Source organism: Alosa alosa, chromosome 10 (assembly GCF_017589495.1).
Source record: "Alosa alosa isolate M-15738 ecotype Scorff River chromosome 10, AALO_Geno_1.1, whole genome shotgun sequence".
NCBI lineage: Eukaryota > Metazoa > Chordata > Actinopteri > Clupeiformes > Clupeidae > Alosa > Alosa alosa.
In genome coordinates this window covers 15169136-15191015 of record NC_063198.1, presented here as the reverse complement: position 1 = coordinate 15191015, position 21880 = coordinate 15169136, and the positions used below count along the sequence as shown (strand labels likewise).

Sequence of the window (21880 nt, the reverse complement as noted above, 5' to 3'; positions counted from 1 at the left end):
CCTAAACATTGTCACTTCAGTCTCTTATATTTTTAAGTTGACTTCACTCTATTGAAACACATTTTTTGACTGTTTAGGTTTAATATTTACCTCAAAATCAAAAATATTTTATTTGTATGATTCAAATAAAAAACTACTCAATAGACAATTTCAATGCAGATTACATTTATTTAAGAATTCCATTAGAATTCTAACAGAACAACATCCCCAGCAATGCGGTTAATCCAAAAAATCAAAGAAATAACAACCTGTTACCACTTCAACAAAGGTAATAATACTCAAATAACCAAATAATAGTCCAACATAAATAAAAGCGAAAAGCTCCATTGCTTGCTTGAGTATTAACATGCTGGCAGTACCAACCATGAGATTTGGAGAACAGACTGCCTACTCATCCATCATCAGCAATTTATTTTTAAGGCTAAGCAGCAGTCTAGGAGGTAACCGCTTCAGGTCTTCCAAACCCATTATAATTTTTTTAATGAAATTAAATGTGTAGGACAATTGCTTTGGATAATTGAGATGAAGTGCATAAATTAAACCAAATAGCAAAATTAACGTCTGTCAACTCTGCTATATCACACACAACAATATCTTCGTCAAGAACTATAGAATGAATAGCAGGACCAAACTTCACAAGGGAGTCTGTATCACCCGAGACAGTGGGAATGGCTACAGCTGCATCCGAGAAGTCTGGCAGGTCAATTTCTTCTGCCTGAAGAACATGACAGTAATTAGTTAATAAGTAGAGTAGTCAATGGAAAACACTACATGTGTATTTAATATAATATGAAATACCAGTGAATGAAAAGTTCCCAAATATGACATTCTTGGTGAATTACTGCAGTATGATTTAATTGCTATTCTGGTGGCTAGGAAGATGGTTGTGGTTGTTGTTTTTTGGTTGCAAGGTAGTATCAGAGAGGGCTGAATAGAAATAGAGATATATAGAGAAGACAAAGTAAAAAAAGAAGAAAGAGTGAAAGAGGACACACAATTTAATCAAAAACTTACATTCCAGGTCTTACAAAATCCATCTTCCCACAGGAAGATGGGAAGGGCCTGCAGAGTAATTAAAAAATGCAAAGGGATAACATTAGGCTAGGCTATTCTCATTGGTAAATAAATGCTTACAAAATATCACTATAACTTATAATAATATAGGCTACACGTTGGCTACATTGTGACACTAGTAAATGGAGGACAAGTATATATCACTTACCATAGTGTGATGGTGGTTCCTTGCACAGAACTGAAAACATGTCACACAGCCATCTGGTCCTGAGGGGAAAAATATTATGAACAGTATTATTTCACTTTTTTGCACAAAAGTCAGTCAAACAGTCTCTTCTTCTCTATCTGTATATATAGGCAGGCCTATCAGAGTCAGACGTTGCCATTGATCATGTTTAGGCTATTGTCAGTAAGTTCGGAGCTACAACTTGGCTTCCTATCCGTGTTAACAAAACTGGAATTGATGTTAATATAAGACATATGAAGAGTTCAGATGCAAAACCCTCTAAATCCGTCTGACCACTTTTCTTTTAAATGAGCATTTAAATTCAGGCTCCTATAGGTTTTTGCCTATAAATCGATATTTCAGACCAGGAAGAGAGTGGTATTTAGTGGGTTTAGAAGTTAAATTATTTGATTAAGCGATACTATGTGTGGAGAGCATCCCCTTACCATCTTTATCTCATTTTTGACATAGGTGGCATTTAGAGGCTTTTGCATCTGAACCCTTCATATGCTATTGCTGCAGGGTTATTCTTCAACTATGGTACTCTTTGACCTGGTAATTTTCAGAAAATGTCACATCTTTCAGTAAAAAATCTTTTTGCATGGTTTAATTATCTACTCTTTCTAGAAACTTGCCCTAATAGTGGCTGTAAAGATTTCACTTGAATATTATATATTTTTTACATTTTATTCCAAAAGTCTAACTGTCATTTCCAGTATAAGTATATATACTCTTTTGATCCCGTGAGGGAAATTTGGTCTCATTTATCCCAATCCGTGAATTAGTGAAACACACTCAGTATAAGTATATATACTCTTTTGATCCTGTGAGGGAAATTTGGTCTCATTTATCCCAATCCGTGAATTAGTGAAACACACTCAGTACACAGTGAACACACAGTAAGGTGAAGCACACACTAATCCCGATGCAGTGAGCTGCCTGCTACAGCCACGCTCGGGGAGCAGTGAGGGGTTAGGTGCCTTGCTCAAGGGCACATCAGCCGTTCCTACTGGTCGGGGTTCGAACCAGCCATCCTCCGGTTACAAGTCCGAAGCCCTAACCAGTAGGCCACGACTGCCCAATCACACGTTTCCAAAACACAACAAAACGTGTTTTCAAGCAAAGATAGCATCTACTGTTCCAAATGTATTTTATTAAATATTAATAAAACATATCAGCCAAAATATTACATTTATTAATTTTCCAGAAATGCATGTTGTATTATTTTTATTTTTATGTTTAATGTACTGTCCTCCCTGTGTGTATCGAACACAATTTGACAGCCAGCCTAACTCCTTCAAGAAAACTCGCGAGTCAGGTTTTAGCCTCCAAGTTCCGGTTTTAATGAATAATGAGTAAAACTGAAAATGATACAAATCATATGTATTCAATATTCAATATCTGAAGAAATATACGATTAAACAGATGAAAAAATGTCCATCAGTAGCTGATCAGTAGACACATAGATAAAGATATATATTATCAAATAAAGATAGATTTATCAGAAATTACCAAATAATGTCACTAAATTTACAATCTACTTTAAGTAAGCAATTATTAAACTTACGGACGATGCTTTTCAAAGGCTTTAACATACAGGATGTAGAAAGATGATAATTCAGCAAATAACTCAAAATGTGCTGCTGCTTATCAAGATGGTTGTCCTGGTTGCTATGGCTGTCATAAATCAAACAATACAGCATAGCTGTCATAGCGACTGCACATCAGAAAGAACCACTAGATGGCAGTAAACTGCCTATACTAACTAACTAAAATTGGCAGAGGCAGAACACTCCCCGTCTGGCATCTGTAAGATGTCACATTAACTTGAATCTAGAGAAAAGGAAACATTTACTCTTCTTTTCCCATCAGCAAGATGATTTCTGACACAGGCCTGAAAAACTTCTTGATTGTTCCTTCTTTTGTCACCTTTAACTCAACTTTCCAGACTTTCTCATCTTGACCAGGAAAAATGGCTGTGATGACTGCTTGAGCATCCCGCAGCAGGAGGAGGTCACCTAATTGAATGTTACGCTGTTCATCTTGCCACTTTCGACGCGGTTGCAGTGTTTGGAGGTACTCTGCTCTCCACCTGTTCCAGAACCTGTTGGCCATATTCTGCACCTGCATCCATTGACGTTTGTAGAGATCCTTTTCGCCAAAGTCTCCAGGCGGCACCAGAAAGTTGCTGTTTTGAGTAAGTAATGCGGAAGGTGTTAAGAGGAAGGGCATGTCTGGATCAGTTTGGATAGGGACAAGCGGTCTGGCATTCATGATGGCGGACACTTCGACCATCAAGGTGCACAGGACTTCATGTGAAAGAGCTATCTTAGTCTGCATCAACATGGAATCTAATATTTCTGAGCCACTCCTATCATGCTCCCCAAACCCCTCCCATGTGAGAGGCATGGGGGGGATTGAATTGCCATGTACAGCCTTCTTGGCTGAAGTAGCTTTGGACACTTGGTTCTTTCATCACCTTATCAAATCCAAGCTCCTTGCTGGCTCCAATGAAATTAGTGCCACAGTCAGAGTGGAGTGTCTTTGCTGGGCCCCGGATGGCAAAAAACCTTCTAATAGCATTGATGCAGCTTGAGCTATCCATAGATTCAATGACTTCAATATGGATGGCGCGAATGCTCATACAAGTGAATAGTACTGCCCAACGTTTGCTCTGGGCCTGCCCAGCTCTGGTTCAGCGGGCAGTTAAGTTCCATGGGCCGAAAACATCCAATCCAACATGAGTGAATGGTGGTGACACACAGAGACATTTTTCAGGCAAATCTGCCATCTTCTGCCTCTCTACACTGCCACGAAGCTTCCTGCAGAAGATGCACTTGTGTAACACCTTACTAATGCATCTCTTCCCACCTACTAGCCACAGTCCTGCTGCACGTATGGCTCCTTCAGTAAAGTGACACCCTTGATGGACGACTCTCTCATGATGATGGCGTATAAGAAGTAAAGAGATGTGATTGCCACCAGGTAAGATCAGGGGATATTTTTCATTATTGCCCACCTGTGCATTAGTTAGTCTGCCACCAACTCTAATCATGTCGTCTTCATCCAAGAAGGGATTCAGCTTTGAAAGTGGACTGTTTTTAGACACTGTGCTGTTTTGAGATAGTGCCTTGTTCTCTTCAGGAAAGGCCATCTTTTGCACAGACTGAATGATTATTTTTTTTGCTTGCGACAGCTCTTCAGCTGTAGAGTGTTGATTACAGCAATGCCATCCTTTGCATTTTGCGTCTTTCCCAGCACAAGCAGACTTGAATGAACGGGCCACATGAATGAGAGATGCAACTGCTTTAAGGAGGGTGGTCCATCTTGAGAATCTATCAAAATGTTCAGGGCTAAGCTGTTTTAGACTTGTTTGAGTGACATATGTTGCTGCTTCAGGCCGGATGTAAGCATCGCAATCTGGATCAATCAGGTGAAACGGGTCCTGATTGGTTGTGCTCAAGTCATGCTGTTTGCGTAGGAAAGCTGGTCCTGTCAGCCAGGAAGTACTCGCCAGCTGTGAAGTTGACACTGACCTTGAAGCATGGTCTGCTGGATTATGGTCAGTAGACACATAATGCCACTGCTCTGGTCTGGTGAATTGTCTTATTATTTTAACTCTATTATACACATACACATAAAGGCGTTTGGTTTCATTGTATATGTATCCTAGAACAACTTTACTATCACAGTAGAAGTGTATGGCATCTGGCTCAAAGTCGATCTCTTCCACGATGAGTTCAGCCATTTCTACTGCTAGCACTGCAGCACACAATTCAAGTCGTGGTATTGTGAGGTCTACTTGCGGAGCTAACTTTGCCTTTCCTAGGATGAATCCAAGCTGGTAGGCCCCATCCTCACTGATGGTTTTGAGGTAGGCAACAGCACCAATAGCCTTGGTGGATGCATCTGAAAATATGCAGATCTCTTTTCTTTTAGCTTTTGACAGGGACTGTGTTGTATAGGTCCGAGGCACATGGAGCTCCTTAAGGTCTTTTAGTGAACTACGCCATGTTTCCCATTCTATCCTCTTATGTTCAGGCAGAGGCGAGTCCCATTCCATGCTGTCCACTGAGAGTTCCCTAAGCAAGAGCCATCCCTGTATTGTCACAGGTGCTACAAAGCCAATGGGGTCATACAGGCTATTTACAGTTGACAGTACGCCATGTCGTGTGTAAGGCTTGTCGTTCTCTGACACCTGAAAGCTGAATGTGTCTGTAACAATTTCCCATGTAAGCCCAAGGCTGCGTTGTGTGTGTGTTGTTTCTCCATCAAGATCGAGATCCTTTACATCTTTGGCATGATCCTCTTTGGGGAAGGCCTTCAAGACATCAGTGCTGTTAGAGGCAATTTTGTGCAGCCTCAGGTTCGACTCAGATAACAAGGCTTGTGCTCTCTGAAGAAGATGAATGGCTTCAGCTTCTGTGGGCAGTGAGACAAGCCCGTCATCCACATAGAAATTACGCTCTATGAAGTGCCCAGCAGCAGTGTCATACTCCTGTTCACACTCTCAGGCAGCTCGTCTCAGTCCATATGTCGCCACGGCAGGAGAAGGGCTGTTGCCGAAGACATGGACTTTCATCCGGTATTCTATTATGTCCTTTGTCAGATCATTGTCACGATGCCATAAGAACCTCAAATAATCTCTGTGGTCCTCTCTCACCATGAAACAGTGAAACATCTGTTGGATGTCTGCTGTTATGGCCACTAGCTCCTTCCTGAAGCGGATCAGGACACCTAACAGGCTGTTATTTAAGTCTGGCCCGGTAAGCAGAACATCGTTAAGAGAAACACCATAATATTGTGCACTGGAGTCCTGATCTGGTCAGGCTTCTTTGGGTGATATACGCCAAATGTCGGTAAGTACCAACATTCTTGATCCTCTCGAAGTGGTGGTGCAACCTCAGCATGATCCTTGTCGAAGATTTTCTGCATGAAGCCTATAAATTGTTCCTTCATTGTAGGTTTCTTCTCCAAAGTGCGGCGCAGAGAGGAAAGACGACTGAGAGCCTGTTGCTTATTATTAGGAAGGCGTGGCCGGGCGTGTCTGAAGGGTAAAGGTGCGACCCAGCTGTTGGCCTCATCTTTATACATGTGTTCATCCATAATTTTCAGAAATTTCCTATCTTCTATAGAAAGAGCGAGTTTGTTGTCATCTTTAGTTTTCTGAAAGACCAGTTTCCCTAAAGTTTTTTTCTTGTCTGTGTGTGAGAGATTTCTTTAATTTGTATGTGACTAGGGCATGGAGTGAATAATGAAGGGCGTCCATTTTCCAGCACATTAGTCTTTGCACTGTAGACATTTGGCTTATGGGCATTTCCCAGGAACATCTCCCCTACTAAGACCCAGCCTAGATCTAGCCTCAGAGCAAAGGGGGCATCATTAGGGCCATTGATATGTTGTCTGACCTTATGTGCTCTGAGCACGTCTCTGCCTAGTAGTAGGAGGATGTGAGCATTTGGATCTATCTGTGGGATTTGTAATGCGATAGACTTTAAGTGTGGATGTTGCAGGGCCACTTCGGTTGTCGGTATTTCAGCCCTGTTATCAGGTATCTCATTGCATTCAATCAGAGTGGGGAGTGCAAAGCTGTTACCACCACTAATTGGTTCTATATGAAAACCTTCAGCTCTTCTGCCGCATGTACCCACTACACCAGCACAGGTTTTCAAGGAGTATGGAGCTTCGGTGTCATAAACACCAAAAAGATAAAAAAATTCAGACCTTGCCAATGACCCGTTGCTCTGATCATCGAGCATAGCGTACATTCTTGCAGCCATTTCAGGTTTCCCGTGTGGATAGACTTTAACGAGACAAATTTTGGCACATGACCTCCCAGCGCGGCCTTCTCCACAGACCTCCATGCAGTTTGCGCTGACATTGGTAGGTTGATTTTGTTCTTCTCCCTCCCGCCATCCTTTACATAAAGGCCGCGGCAGTCTCATGGATGACCAGAGGGGTGGGCCTGGATGCAGAGCACTGATATGACTTCCACTGTCACACTCCACACATTTCAGAATAGCTTTACACTGTTTTGCTAGATGAGAGAAGCGCAGCACTTAAAGCATATGCCTTGCTCTTTTAGAAACGCTTTTCTTTCATCTAGCATCTTAAGTCTAAAGCCTCTGCATTTCTTAAGGGGGTGGGGTTTATTGTGGATAGGGCAGTGCTTAGCCACATCATCCATCTTGCTGGTGTCAGCGTCATGGCTAGTAGGATAATCTACATCTATCTTATGCACTGTCACAGGTATTTTAGTCTTGAATTTTGGTGTAGACCTGTCATGCGAATTGAAGCTGGTGCTGGCCAGAGCAAAGCTTGGGTCATTTCTTATTTTTGCATTAAGGTAGACAAAATCAGTGAAGAAAGAGAATGGAGGGTAAGTGACATTGTGGTCTCTTTTGAATTTAGACCCTTGGTATATCCACTTTTCTTGTAGCCCAAAGGGCAGTTTCTCCACAATGGGGTTAATGCCACGGGCTGTGTCCAGCACTGTGAGCCCTGGTAGATATCCATCTTCCTTTGCGGAGAGTAGCTCCATTAAAAGATCCCCTAACTCTCTTAGTTTATGGTAGTCCCTATTAGAAATGTGGGGAAAGTTGTCTAGTTTCTTTAGAAGAGCCTGCTCAATAGCTTCCGGAGAGCGGTAGACTTCCTCCAGCCGTGCCCAGACCATTTGCAGGGCAGCAATGGGATTCCCTATGTGGACAGACCGAAGCCGTTTGACATAGTTGGAGGATTCTTTGCCCAGTCATTTTGTAAGCAGATCTAACTCTTCGCTTGCAGATAGGTTCAGGTCATTGATGGTATTTAAGAAGGATGACCTCCATGCCCTGTATGACTCTGGACAATCGTCAAATTGTTTTAGGCCTGTGCTGACAATTTCCCTGCGTGCCAGATATCTAGCCATATTTATCATGTCGTCAGGTGGACGTTGCTTAATTAGTGGCGCCGTGGGTATGTAGGGAGAATACGGAAATCCATTTGATCCTAATGGGATGTCAGGTTGTGGTTTGTAATGTGCTTTCTCTCTGTTAACAGTTGTAGGCCTTGTAGAAGGACTAAAATCTTGTGTGTGTAAGTGTGAAAATGGGTTCTGGTATGATCCCTGCGGCTGCTGTGGTATTTTAGAACTTTGAATGTATCCTCCTGTAGTGAGTGGTGGCTCTCCATGTCCTATGCGGGCCTCAGGCACATAATGTTTGGTAGCACTGACTGGTTCTGTATCTGGGGTTGTCATGGATAATGTGTACATAGTCTCTTGTACGCTCCTCTACACTCTCTGAAGAGAATGGCTCTCCTAGGCCACTGCAACCACCTTGGCTTATTATATGTGGTGCTGAGGATTCCTCATTTGCCAATTCTGCTGCAGCTTCCAGCACTTCAGCCTCTGCTATTGCAGCAGCAGACTATTTTTCCAGACTAAGGGCCTCTAGATTTGCTTCCAGTCTAGCTTTGTCTACTTTCATTGCAACCTCTTTCTCTGCAAAGGCTGCACAAGCTTTAGCCGTTTCCGCTTTGGCGCGGGCTGCAGCTGCTGCTGCAGCAGACTATTTTGGTGCTCTTGAACAGCCAGAGTGATGTGATTGTTTGTCTGACATACCTCCGTTGTTGTGTTAGTTTACCTCTTAGAGACGTCCTTTTACTGTACTGTCCTCCCTGTGTGTATCGAACACAATTTGACAGCCAGTCTAACTTCTTCAAGAAAACTTGTGAGTCAGGTTTTAGCCTCCAAGCTCCGGTTTTAATGAATAATGAGTAAAACTGAAAATGATACAAAACATATGTATTCAATATTCAATATCTGAAGAAATATACGATTAAGGCGAGACACTACAGGTGAATAGGGTAAAATTTTTAACAAGCAGATATCACTATGAAACTTCCCCAGTTGATTACTTACATTAATATGAGAAAAAAATGTATTACAAGTTTGCTGTAATTTAATGTTTACATATGCAAATTAGGCATTATCTAATTAAATATGCGCTAATTTGCATACATTTTAAGGCACGAAACCTGAGCATTGGATACAGCCAAGTTCAAAATTATGTTTTCATTGTGTTCAGATATTAGATGGGAAAACATTTACAGAGGATTTATGAATATCTACTTTTGTTATCCTGTAAATCAGAAAATTATGTCACTAGCCCTAAAAATCGTTTTTTCCATGTTTTTAGGCATAAAATGTCATGTAAGTCAGGCTAGGAATAATATATCAACAAACCCCTCTGTAGAAATCTTCGACATATAGTTAGGCATAAGTCTAGAAAGTTTGGTGTATGTAATTAGCTTCTGAAGTGGAGTTTTTTGAGCTCAGAGTGTGGCGAAACTCATTTGAAAAACAGCCTTGAAAGACAGCCAATGATTCCGTTCTCAGCCTAGACTTCGCCTTTGAACTTTCACGATTGGTTACTGATACAAAGGAAGTGTCCATATATGGATCACATAGCGTGATACAGGAAAAACAGAGCTTTCCAACGGTAGTACACATGTTATGTTTTTGGACCCGCGGTCGGCGGGAGTGCATGCAAGGTTAGAATGCTAACTTTTGCTGAATTTAGGAGAAACAGTAGCAGTAGACACAATATAATGAAATAAACACCTAAATGTGTAAATCAGACTTTTTTTGTTGTAGTAGTGTGATAGAATACATGCTAAGGTAACATACTAGCTCAAAATCTCGAAATTGACCAGTGCATGAAAAAACGATGTTTTCACCTGCCGTGTCTCGCCTTAAACAGATGAAAAAGTGTCCATCAGTAGCTGATCAGTAGACAAATAGAAGGCAGCATGGTTTTATCAAATAAAGATAGATTTATCAGAAATTACCAAATAATGTCACTAAATTTACAATCTACTTTAAGTAAGCAATTATTAAACTTACGGACGATGCTTTTCAAAGGCTTTAACATACAGGATGTAGAAAGATGATAATTCAGCAAATAACTCAAAATGTGCTGCTGCTTATCAAGATGGTTGTCCTGGTTGCTATGGCTGTCATAAATCAAACAATACAGCATAGCTGTCATAGCGACTGCACATCAGAAAGAACCACTAGATGGCAGTAAACTGCCTAACTAACTAAAATTGGCAGAGCAGAACATTTAACTTAAAATATGTGTTGTGATGGAAATGACAAAGTGTGGTGGAGATGACATAATGACATATATAGACAAATTTAAGATTTAAATGCATTAAGATTTAAAACAAAAAAAAAATGTGTCCCTGCCATATGTTATGTAATTATGATGGGGTTTTTTCTACTAGGCTAGATTCTTTAGTAGGCCTACTATGAAGCAAATCAACTGTGTTTTCAGGGCAATGTCATTTCCACCACCAAAAACAAAAAAGTAGGCCTAGTAAATATTTTTTAGTTTTTCTTATTTCTTCCAAGGACAAGAAACGGATCATAGTTGAAGAATTACCCTGCAGTGTTACTTTGCATTACATCTAGCAGCTAATGCGAACCATATAGCTTATGGCAGCTATAGGCTACTAATAAAATGTTTAAAAGTGCGCTGCCTGTTTGTGCGTGTCATGTGTTTGATTTCCACCTGCGCGGCCAAAGTAGGCCACACCAGAAAGGGTTAATAAAAGATCTTTGGTAATGCTAAACTATACTGTTTGTCTGTACAGTTTCCACTAAAGTAGTGCAATAACAGGCTGGCTGGCTGGGTGACAGCTCAGACAACAAACTTTAGTTAACTCGCTAAAACATGCAGCTAGCCCGCAAAAGGTCTCTCTTACATAGCCTACACTTTAGCTGAGGTCTGCCTGCTGACGGTAGACGGTACACAAATAAATAAACAAAGTAGGCCTACACCAACATTAAGGCACGTTCTTACCTTTGTGTAGAGGCTATAAGGCTGTCTGATGATGATGGATCATCTCACTGATTGCTTGCAGCTTGCCTGCCTACATCCGGGGTGCGCAGCAGTCCTTGCAAACGGTCTTAGGCCTACGATGTCAAAGTGTATCAATTTACAACTGCCACAATCGATCGTAGACTAGTTCATTCACCATTCACTGGGATTTCCGATTTTTTTATTGGTTTATGTTGGTTTGTGTACGTTATTAGGTTATTTGCCATGTTGATATAAACCTAACCAATGAAGTTGCACGTCTTTATTACGTCAGACGTAATTTCAATCCAATCTTGAAAGAAATGAGTTTGGGGGTCAGTTCTACTCATATACTAAGAGCTAATCTTGTCGAAATAATCAATAACTGGGAAACTAGTTGAGTGAACTTAAAACTTTTGTGGTGCCTGAACAATATGCAGCTTTGAGTACAGCTCTGCAATTTTATTGAGTTTAGAACACTGTTGGGGAATAGGCCTACAGTGAATACGGAACATTTGGATCCTTCAGAGAGGTTTGCTGATTGCGGTCCAAATTGAGCACAGCCCATCCTCTACTACAGCTGTCTACGTCTGTTGTGATTTGGACATTGCATTCCAAATGAAAGGTCCAGCTGGCCTCACCTGCAGTGTGTTGATAACAAGCAGAACATTTGATATTTGCCTCTCCCTGTTACCAGCAGTGTTCTAGCGTTGACCCTGAACCATACCAGCCTCCTCTGTGGCCTAAGCCTTACACCTCCTGTGCTGTGGTTATGAGCTGAAGTTAGCATCACGGCTGCTGATCATAGTTGTGTCAGTATTGACATGAGCATTAAATGGCTGAAAAAATAAATCTGACGTGTCTGCCAGATGCTGATGTGGAGACATTTTGTTTGAAGATAAGTTTGTTTTTGTTGCATTCTGATATTACTGTGAAATATGCACACAACACAGCCTTAACCATGAATGAGAGATGTTTAATTATTTATTGTCTCTTTCATTTTTCATGCATATTAATGTATTTAACATGTGCCTTCCAGATATATCTAACAGCACACTGGATTCTAGATGGATATATTCTCAGATTGATTCTTACAATTTCACATAAGAAATAAGAAGTCTTCCCAGCATGAATATAAAATGGCTTCTTCTTCTTCTCTCTCTCTCTCTCTCTCTCACTCTCTCTCTCTCTCTGTGCTGTCAGATGCATGGTGGAGCTGAAGAATGGTTTCAAATGTAATTATAGATAAGGTTTTAAAATGTTCCTTTCCACCTGAGCAAACACAGTCTCTCTCCCTACCTCTGTGTGGCTTGAGAATGTAAACACTATCCAACTGAGAATCCACCATAAGATAATGGTACACTTGTTTTACAAGACAACATTCTCTTTCAAAGTTCCCCTGGCCATCTCTTGCCTGTCTTATAACCAGATTTCATTACAATGTTGACAACTTTATGGTGTCAGCTTAGTATATATGCATGGTCATTCACTCATCTATCATATGGAACATCATCTCACTTGCAAACATTTGTAGCTTAATCAGCTGGAGACTTTTCCACTAGGATAAAGAGAAGGCCTAGCTGTCTAGTCAAATTGTTTAATGTTTACAAGGTTACCTGTGATTTGGTTAATTGGTGGAGATACTTGACATAAAACACTTAAAAAACAAGAACTCCACACCAGTAAAATAGGGCCATTATTAACGCTCACCGCATGGAAACATTTTACCGCAGCATCATGTGGCAGGGCTTCACCAAGTGGGATCATAAAAGTTCAGGGTACAAGGTGATGTGTTCAAGGGAAGGAACTAGGCCACACAGGCATCCCTGCACCTCTTTGTTTATATCTGCAAAATCTGATGCAGTTGAGGCTCTCAATCCATTACGTTACTCTCAAGTCCTCGCAATAACTCCACCCTATCACCAGCCAGGTTCTATACCTCACTCTGAAAACTCAAGATTGACCAAATATATATGTTGCACATTTGTCCAATTATTGCATGTGTTAAAGCACTGTCGTGGAACACAGTAATCCGCAGAGATATGAGAAAGTCAGCAACTGAGACTTTTAGTTCTTGAACTAGAGCTCTTTATTCTCTCGCCTAAATAACTGCCTTTGGTCTTTGGAAGTCTGTGGGTTTCTGTTCCTCATCAGCTGGGCACTGAGATGATCAGTCTCTCTCTCTCTCTCTCTCTCTCTCTCTCTCTCTCTCTCTCTCTCTCTCTCTCTCTTCCTCTCTCTCTCTCTTTCTCTTCCTCCCTCCCTGTCTGTCTGTCTCTGCGTCACTATCTGATTACACAGAGACACCTCTGCGAGTCTTGACACCTGCGATCGAGGGCCTGTGGGGCGCATCACTCCGTCATAAACAACACGAGACACGGAATCAGACACAGGAGAGGGGGTGGGGGTGGGGAGGCCCACACTCTCCTCATCAATCTGATTGCCACTGACAGCGAGACTATCATCCTCGGCCACCACCCGCACACGCCTCTCCAGGAAGTGACAGTCCTCCAGCCTTCCACCAGGGATCAGCAGTGAGTTCCCGAGCTCAGTGGTAGAGAGAAGGGGTGTGTGTGTGTGTGGGGGGTGTACAGGCTCAACACTGGGTCTCGCTCTGTCTTTCTGGAATCAATATGCAGGCCGTGACTCCAGTGCCTTACTGACAGCCGGCTGTCCTCTTTCAAACCCACCAGGCCCCCCACCCACCCACTCACTCCACCCACTCACACACACACACACACACACACACACACACACACACACAGTAAACACACACAGGCTGTTGCTAAGGTGGATGCACTCATCGATCAATCCACCTGCCCTCTGAGGTGCAGCCTCTGTCTAAAATATAGGGTGTGGCCTGCGCGAAAAGCAACTCATACAGGATCAACAGACCTGGGGGATCATTATCCGATCTACTATTGGCTAATATATAACCCATGTAGCTGCCGCACCCAGGAACGTCAATCCTCATATCGGTTTTGTCCCCTATTTCATAGTCAGTGCACGCGCAGACTGCAGAATTGGACATTATCAGAGCCCGTGTTTTTCTGCCTAAGCTGGTCATGAATTCGAAGCACTGTTTGTGCATAATGACTAATCAAGTCATTTATAGATAATGAATGGGGAGCTTGTTTGCTGCTCACTGATGTGTTCATGTCTTGCCGGAGTTAACAGGCACATTAGGCCACAGGATTTAGTCGATGGTTCCCGTGACACTGACATTATGACACCCACACGCATGCACTCCTCTGCACGCTCATGCCTCGTTCTTGGAATATTTTCCATTTAAGGTCTCTGTTTATCACTTTCTTCCATGCTGTCCTTAATATAAATGCACAACCGCACACATACTGTACATGCACACATGCGCAACCAATTCCACAGAAACACACATACATGAACACACATGCATTTTTTTTTAACCTTTTTCACACTTTTTTCATGAATTAGAGAACTCCAGGTTGCCACTTAGTTGCAGAGCCACTCTTATGTCTTCAGGCACACTGTTTCATTTTCAGCTTTTGTGTGTGTGTGTTGAACAAAATCATACTGGTCAAGACACTTGTCTTGGCCTTGAGTTGCTCAACCAACTCAAAAGCATTTGCTCACTGGGCTAATCAAGTATGTTAATATATCTATAGTTTTCTATAATATAGTCAAAATACTATAATACTTCCATACATGGGCGGACTGGCCATCTGGCATACCGGGCATTTTCCCGGTGGGCCGACTCACCTTTTGGGCCGATAGAATAGGCTATAGGCCTATATATAATTTAATCATTTTGGCCAACGATCGGCCCAAATGAAGGACAATCAGCGGCCCATTGGTTACATTTCCATATTGACACTCGACTGATCCAATAACAGCTCACATCAGGCCCCACCCCTCGCATTTTGGCTCAGAGCCAAGATTCTGTGAGCGTCAAAAGTTAATCGAAGTTGCCTACACAAAATTGCGGCGGGTGCCGGTAGTGACAATAGTGCAAAAGTAACACCATGTAGAAGCTTAAAAAATACAATATTGCAAGTAGGCTAGCATATGTCAGCAACATGTTGAAGTTCGTTGAGTTTGAACGAGGATGTAAGCAAGCATACAGAGCAAGGGACAGTGAGCAGGTGGTGGAGCCTACAGTAGTTGAGGCTACATAAGAACTCAGTGGTGGAGCAGGTAGGCTAAGTGTGACATGCCATGCTGACGATGATGATTATGATGACGTATTAATTAATTAATAAATAAACGTAATGATATGGTAATGATAACATAGTAAGGCCGTGCTGTGATTAGGCCTATAATAACAAATAGCGCGACTTAAATGTTCTAAATGAATGACAGTCAGTTGAGCATTGTCTGTCAGTTGAGCATTGTATAGTTTAAATGTAGCCTATTGAATCATTTGAAATGATACTTTGAATTCAAACAGAAACTCTTCTTTAATAATTGCTTGTATAGCCTACTTGAATATGGAGATCATGTGCTCCATGGCTACCTCTGATCAGTCAGAGTGATAGCCAGTGAGGCCTACATCACTTTCAGTGCAGTTGAAAATATATGCATATAAGGGTAATGCAAAGATTTTGTATTTACAGTAATTAAGTGTGCCCGACCGATTTGAGGGCCGCTTGGGCCAAATATGCCAGGGCCGTTTTTTGGTCCCAGTCCACCCCTGCTTCCATATAACTATATACCGGTATACTTCAAAATACGGTTACACTTTACTTGACAGTATCGACATAAGAGTGACATTTTACTCTTATGGTTACGGTTACACTTTACTTGACTTGATACATGACACTGTCATGAACGTGTCATAAACAAGTCATAAACGATTATGACATAACACTTCTGTCATTAAGTTTCATTCGGTTTTTGTCATAACAAGTTAGGATTAGGATTGGGGTTAGGTTTAGGGTTAGGGTTAGGGTTCATGTGTCATGACAGTGTCATGTGTTCATGACAGTCTCATGTCACTCTTATGTCGATACTGTCAAGTAAAGTGTTACCCTCAGTTGTCAAAAAGTTGACAAAAACCGAATGTCACTTAATAACAGAAGTGTTATGTCATAAACATTTATGACTTGTTTATGACATGTTCATGACAGTGTCATGTATCAAGTCAAGTAAAGTGTAACTAAATGAACTCCACGAAATGTCTCTTTACATTTATTTGTTACCATTTCATTGTGGCTTTTGCTGAGAAACAAATAGTTCGCAACACACGCTGAACTTGAATCAAACGTTCTTTAGAACACAGCTGATCAACCGCCTTCACTTTTGAATGAAAATCTGTTGCCATTGACAGCGGTCATTATTTCAGAGGTCCTTAGACGAAAAATAATGACCGGTAGAACTTTGGGAAATCCCATTCAAGTTAATGGAGCGTTCTACTTGCATTGTGAAGAGCCGTATAATAATAAGCCTTAACACACAGAGGTGTTGAGCAAGCCATAGTGTTGCTGTCTAAAAGCATGGGCATTTGTCTGAGATTTCCCTCCATGTCTCCCTTAAAGCTTTATTCCATGTGCAGCTCAGCAGGGCGCCACAGCGTGATACCCGCACCTGCAATTATTTTGGGTTTGTCAGCATGGCGTCAATTTCCGGTGCATGAGGAGGAACATGCTGTTTGTCAAAACTCAAGCCTGCGTCACAGGGGGAAAATGAAAACGAGGATTGAGCGGCCTTCTCAGGGAGCAGCTGCGCCAATTGGTGCTTGGGTGGCATTAGTGTTCTGATCACATAGAACAGATAGATTTGATTGAGTGCTCTTGTGTGAAGGGAGATAAAGCTCTCCTTAATTTAAACTCTCATTCATGTTGGCCAGAGGTGTGGCAACAGTCTCTTCCTTGTTTTACTAATAGCAAGTCTATCTCTCTATGTTTTCCTAGAAAAAAATAACTTTAATTAACTGAAATTATGAAGTAGTAATGACATGAAGCTGTTGAATATTCAGTGTAGAGTGCTGATTTAAATGTGAGTCACCTTTCAAATCTGAGCATGTCTTGTGGCAGCTTTTTGTACTGTGTGTACTAATGCATTGAGGATGATAAAGTGTTGCAATATTGAATGAGGAGTAAAGTATTAAGCTGATGTATGCAAATAGAGAGTTACTGAGCTACTGCGAGGCGGATGTTTGCTCAAAGGGAAGATTCAGATGGGTAGTAGAAGTAGTAGTAGTAGTAGTAGTAATAGTGTGATGGGTAGTAGTAGTAGTAGTAGTAGTAGTAGTAGTAGTAGTGTGATTAGCTCCAGTTGGCTGGTTTGTAATGATGGATGATTAGATGTGATAGTGAGAGAGGTTGAGTGGACTGTTGAGTGGCAGTGGACATAGAGTGGGCTGCTCTCCGTCACTGAGGTGGGCTGCTTTGGTTGCCATTTACTTACGAGGGGTTAAGTAAGCTGCCGTGCGAGGCGGCTGACTCAGAGAGAGCCGAGGAGGCATCGATTTCAATTCCCCTCTCCAGAGCCCAGACGAGAGGTTCTCGACGCAAGCAGGCTTATTTTTCTCCTTTCCCGTCTGAAGAGGACTTTTAAGCACTACCTCACCATTGCCAGCCCCACCCCGGGAGAGACTCCATGTCTGGGTCCACCCCGCCCCCACAACCCCGCACACACACTGCAGTGGCAGGAGACCCCCTGATTGGTGGATCCCTTCTGAATGTAAAAATACCACAACAGAGATTGGAAGGGGGGCGGGGGGGTCTTGCTGTACATGATTCAGGATTTCCAGTCTGGTTGTAGATCATGTTCTCATGGTCAGGGTCTTCCACTGCACTGAGCGATCAGCTGACCCATACCGGTTCATCCCCATGGTGATGTGGCTCTTTGCTCCCCTCTCCCTGAATTCTAAGCAGCCATAAATTGAAGCGGGCCTCCCGGCCCAATTGATTTTTCCTTGGTGGCCTACAGTTGTAAAGTGGGGGGATGGGGCAATATTTATGGCCGGCAGTAAATTACACCTTTACGGGCCATTCTGTGCCCTTTAAGTCAGAATGGGTTGCATAGGGCATGTGTGTGTGTGTGTGTGTGTGTGTGTGTGTGTGTGTGTGTGTGTGTGTGTGTGTGTGTGTGTGTGTGTGTGAGAGAGAGAGAGAGAGAGAGAGTATGTGTGTTGTGTTAATATATGTACAATAAACTTATATGTATGGAGAAAGGCCACAAACGATTAGAAGCAAGTCATCCAGTGTGCTATAAGGAGTGCTTCAGACAAAGTCAATGAAATAGCTTTTTAATGCTAAACTAGTATGGCCCATTTAGACACATTACTGTCTGTGCTCTCATTCTGCTTGTCTGTCTGTGTACTGTAGAATGTTTAAATGTGGGCCCCTAACTAATTAACCGTTAGCCATTTCTTTGCATACAGTAGCCACACAAAATAATGTAAAGATCCTGTATGAATTTGCCAACCATCAGTTTTCACAAAGCAAAATGTCATCTTGAGATGAAGAACATATTATATTAAGGCATTTCCATATTCCATTTCAAAATGTCCTTTTAGTCCTCTCAGGCACTAGAGCAAGAAACCCAATAGCATGTTGATATGGCTAGGATGTTAAAACACAACTATAGGTGGACCAGCACCTTCCCAGCCCTCCTCTTTCTCTTCAGGCACACGTACACACATCAACACTCACACACTCTCTCTCTCTCTCTCACACACACACACTCACACAAACACACAGACACTCACTGTCTCCCAGGCAAACCGTGTCAGGGGAATGTGTGAAAGGTCAGAAGGATTACTGTCTCCCCTCTGACTGTTTCCTCTCCATATCACCACTGATCACTGGTGCAGGAGCCCAGCATGCCACTTACAGCAGTGTGTCCTTTTCTGAATGCCAAGGCCAGCCCATTTACAGCCTTTCATTCACTCTTAGGAAGGCCAGCCCAATTTCCTTTATGGCTCACGGAAGCTGTTTTTATCCAGTGGAATTAAACCAATTTTGCCGGTACGAAGGTATCAACAATCTTGTGTGGTTGTGATCAATCATTTACTACATACTCCAGTTCCGCGGTTTTGCTTGTCAGCACTAAATGTAACTTCTGCTGATAAGAATCAGCTCAGTCATAATTTTTTTTTCTTGTTTGCTTGCTTGTTTTTTCCTTTTTTGTTGTTCCCATGATGTAACCTTGCCTGAACTCAGATGTTAATCATCCTCAGATGTTAATCTTTTCCTTCAGGAGTATCAGACATGCCCACATCCAAAATGTTGTTGTACCCTCACACTATATGTTGATGTGTCCTTAGGCGCCAGCCTGTGGTTTGTCTGTTGTGTGTATGTCCAGTGAGAACTTGCAAGAGCAGCATTCTCACAGGAACCTCTCCACAGCAGTGGCAATTCTAGACATTTTTAACAAGAGCCCTAGTGGGGCACTGATTAATTCAAGCAGGGCTGCCAACTTTTCAAAAAACCTTGGAGTGAGATTTGGTGGGGCCAACCAAAATTTTGCTGCAGAAATTTTTGTTTGGCTCATTCAGCATTATACCGTACAGTAAAAAAAACTTACATCAGTGGTTCTCAGGTGTAGGGACCAGGCATGGACCCAGAATTTTTTTCATTTGTTTGATGTGATTTCCTGTATTCTGGTGCATTTTGGTAGCTTAGAAATCTAGACACACCCTAGCGGCTGCAAATTACAAATTACAAATTACATTTGCTTCCAGGGCTAGTCTAGCAACTCTCCGTTGGCTTGTGAGCTCGCTCCCAGAGTTAAATGAACATTGGTATCAAAGGGATCTAGCCTACTACTAGGGCCATGGGCGTCGGAGGCATTGTGAAAGTGGGTGGGACATTTCAGAGGGGGGGTTGGGGTATGGGGGTCCTCCCCCCTAAAAAATGTTTTGGACTAGATACAATTTCCTGAATTCTGGTACATTTTAACAGGTTATTTAGATACTTCTATATAATAAAATAAAGCCAGCCTACGAAATTAATAAAAAGTAAATCATGCATAATTTAAAAATAACTCAATAGGCTACTTGGCTACGCAATAAGGTTTCCATTACAGCACCGCAGACGTTCAATGAACGCATGAAAGCGGATGGTTTGTTTGAAATCCTGACACTCTTTCAACTACATGGAACGTAATAGTGATCATCAAATACCTCCCCAGATTTCAGTGCCCATCAGTCCCAACATTTAACAATATAATCAAACAGTCCAAAAGTAAATAAAATATCAAACTAAACCGAAAATGTCATGCTTTTGAAGGCCTACCAGTATGCCGCTCCAAGAAAACGCGATGTCTCAAAATAAAAACTCGCATAAGAAATAAAGGGCTGTCTCGAATACAATCCTGCCCCTAAAGGCCTGTACTTTGTCTTAAGACCCCGGCCATAATTTGAGGATTTACAGTATCTAAGTAGACAAACTAGCTTCAGATATCCAACAGAGTAAATACGAGATTGTGCAGTCGCTGTGGTTAGTGACGTGATGCTGTTAATGGGGAGTTTTACATAGCCTAACGTAAACCTATAGGTTATTATTTATTTGGAGTACCTATAAGGCTTTTTACCTTATCAAAAGTGAGGGGGATGACTGACCTCTTCAACACTGCGGGGGATTTGGCACTGTGTGTGACAGAAGAGGAATGAGAAAATGCGTGTAACAAAGAAAATGACAATGAAGCACTAAACAGATGCTGAAAACAGCACTGGTATTTCGCACGGCAAAAGTGTGTGTGTGTGTGTGTGGGGGTCCAAACTAACAATTTAAAAAAAAAAAAGTGTGTGGGTGTTTTGTAAGAATTTAAGAATGTTTGTATATTTTAACTTTTAAATACATCAATCAGGTGCACTTTCAGTAAATTCAGAGGTCAGACTTGCTTATTTTTATAGAAATATTTATGCTGTTTTGCACTTCAGAATTATAACCATGCACACACAGGTGGAATAGTTATGGTGATATTGCAATAAGTTCACAACCACAAAAACATATGCTACATTTCACAGTTCAGAAATGTTCAAAAATGTGTGTACATTTCAGCACTCCATGAAATTATGCAGAAGTGGTCACCTGTGTTATTCAGCTAGTTTATTTAAGATAATATATTGGTCATTGTAATGGCCATAGCCTATAGCCTACATGCTACATGCTATACATGATGTGAATGTTTGCATATGGCTTATGTCAGGCTTTATATCAATTTGTGTCTCGTTATTTGATTTTCTTCATATTTTTTTGCATTAATGTCACTAGGAAGCATGCCAATATAAATGTATTCATGTAATGGGATTGGCTGGAACCTGACAATATAAGAACCATGATAGTGGGATAATCTATGGCTGAGCAATTTACAAAAATGTATGTGCCTACTGCAAATAGTTTACATTAGAATACATTATAATTTCGCCCCAATGAGGCTATGTAGAAATGTGTTGCAATTTCAAAACCGGATTACTCAGGAACCACTTATTGCACAGAGGCTTTATATCATACCTGTCAACACTCCCGTTTTTCCCAAGTTTCTCCCGTATTTCAAGGTCATCTCCCAGCACCCTCCCGTTTTGTTATTTCCAGATCCAGTATAAACACTGACCTTCACTCACATCCTGTGAGTGGAGCTAGGCGGAACGAAATTCATCTGGCGAGAGTCAGGTTAGTTCAACAGAGAAGAATGGGTGAATTTGGACGCTCTTTCTTTCTTGCCGTGCGCTGTCACTTTCTCCACTGCGTAAAAGACTATATTAATTTGCGCTGTGAATGCTAAGATTATTTTGACAGGCCATAGGTTAAATGAAAATCGCTATTAGTCGGATAGTAATAGTCAAGTTTATTTATATAGCACAATTTAA

General features: G+C 41.7%; 1 long non-coding RNA gene across 2 annotated transcripts; it reads right to left on the bottom strand.

Annotated features, from left to right (window-relative positions):
* Positions 1-213: 213 nt before the first annotated feature.
* On the bottom strand, positions 214-10236 carry LOC125302209. Of its 2 annotated transcripts, none has more exons than XR_007194865.1 (5): positions 10128-10236; positions 8844-9004; positions 1223-1281; positions 1015-1062; positions 214-715 (listed from the first exon to the last, which is right to left on the bottom strand). It is a non-coding gene; the product is annotated as an uncharacterized LOC125302209 (long non-coding RNA). The 2 variants fall into 2 exon arrangements; XR_007194866.1 differs by having other exon boundaries at positions 8866-9004.
* Positions 10237-21880: the final 11644 nt, after the last annotated feature.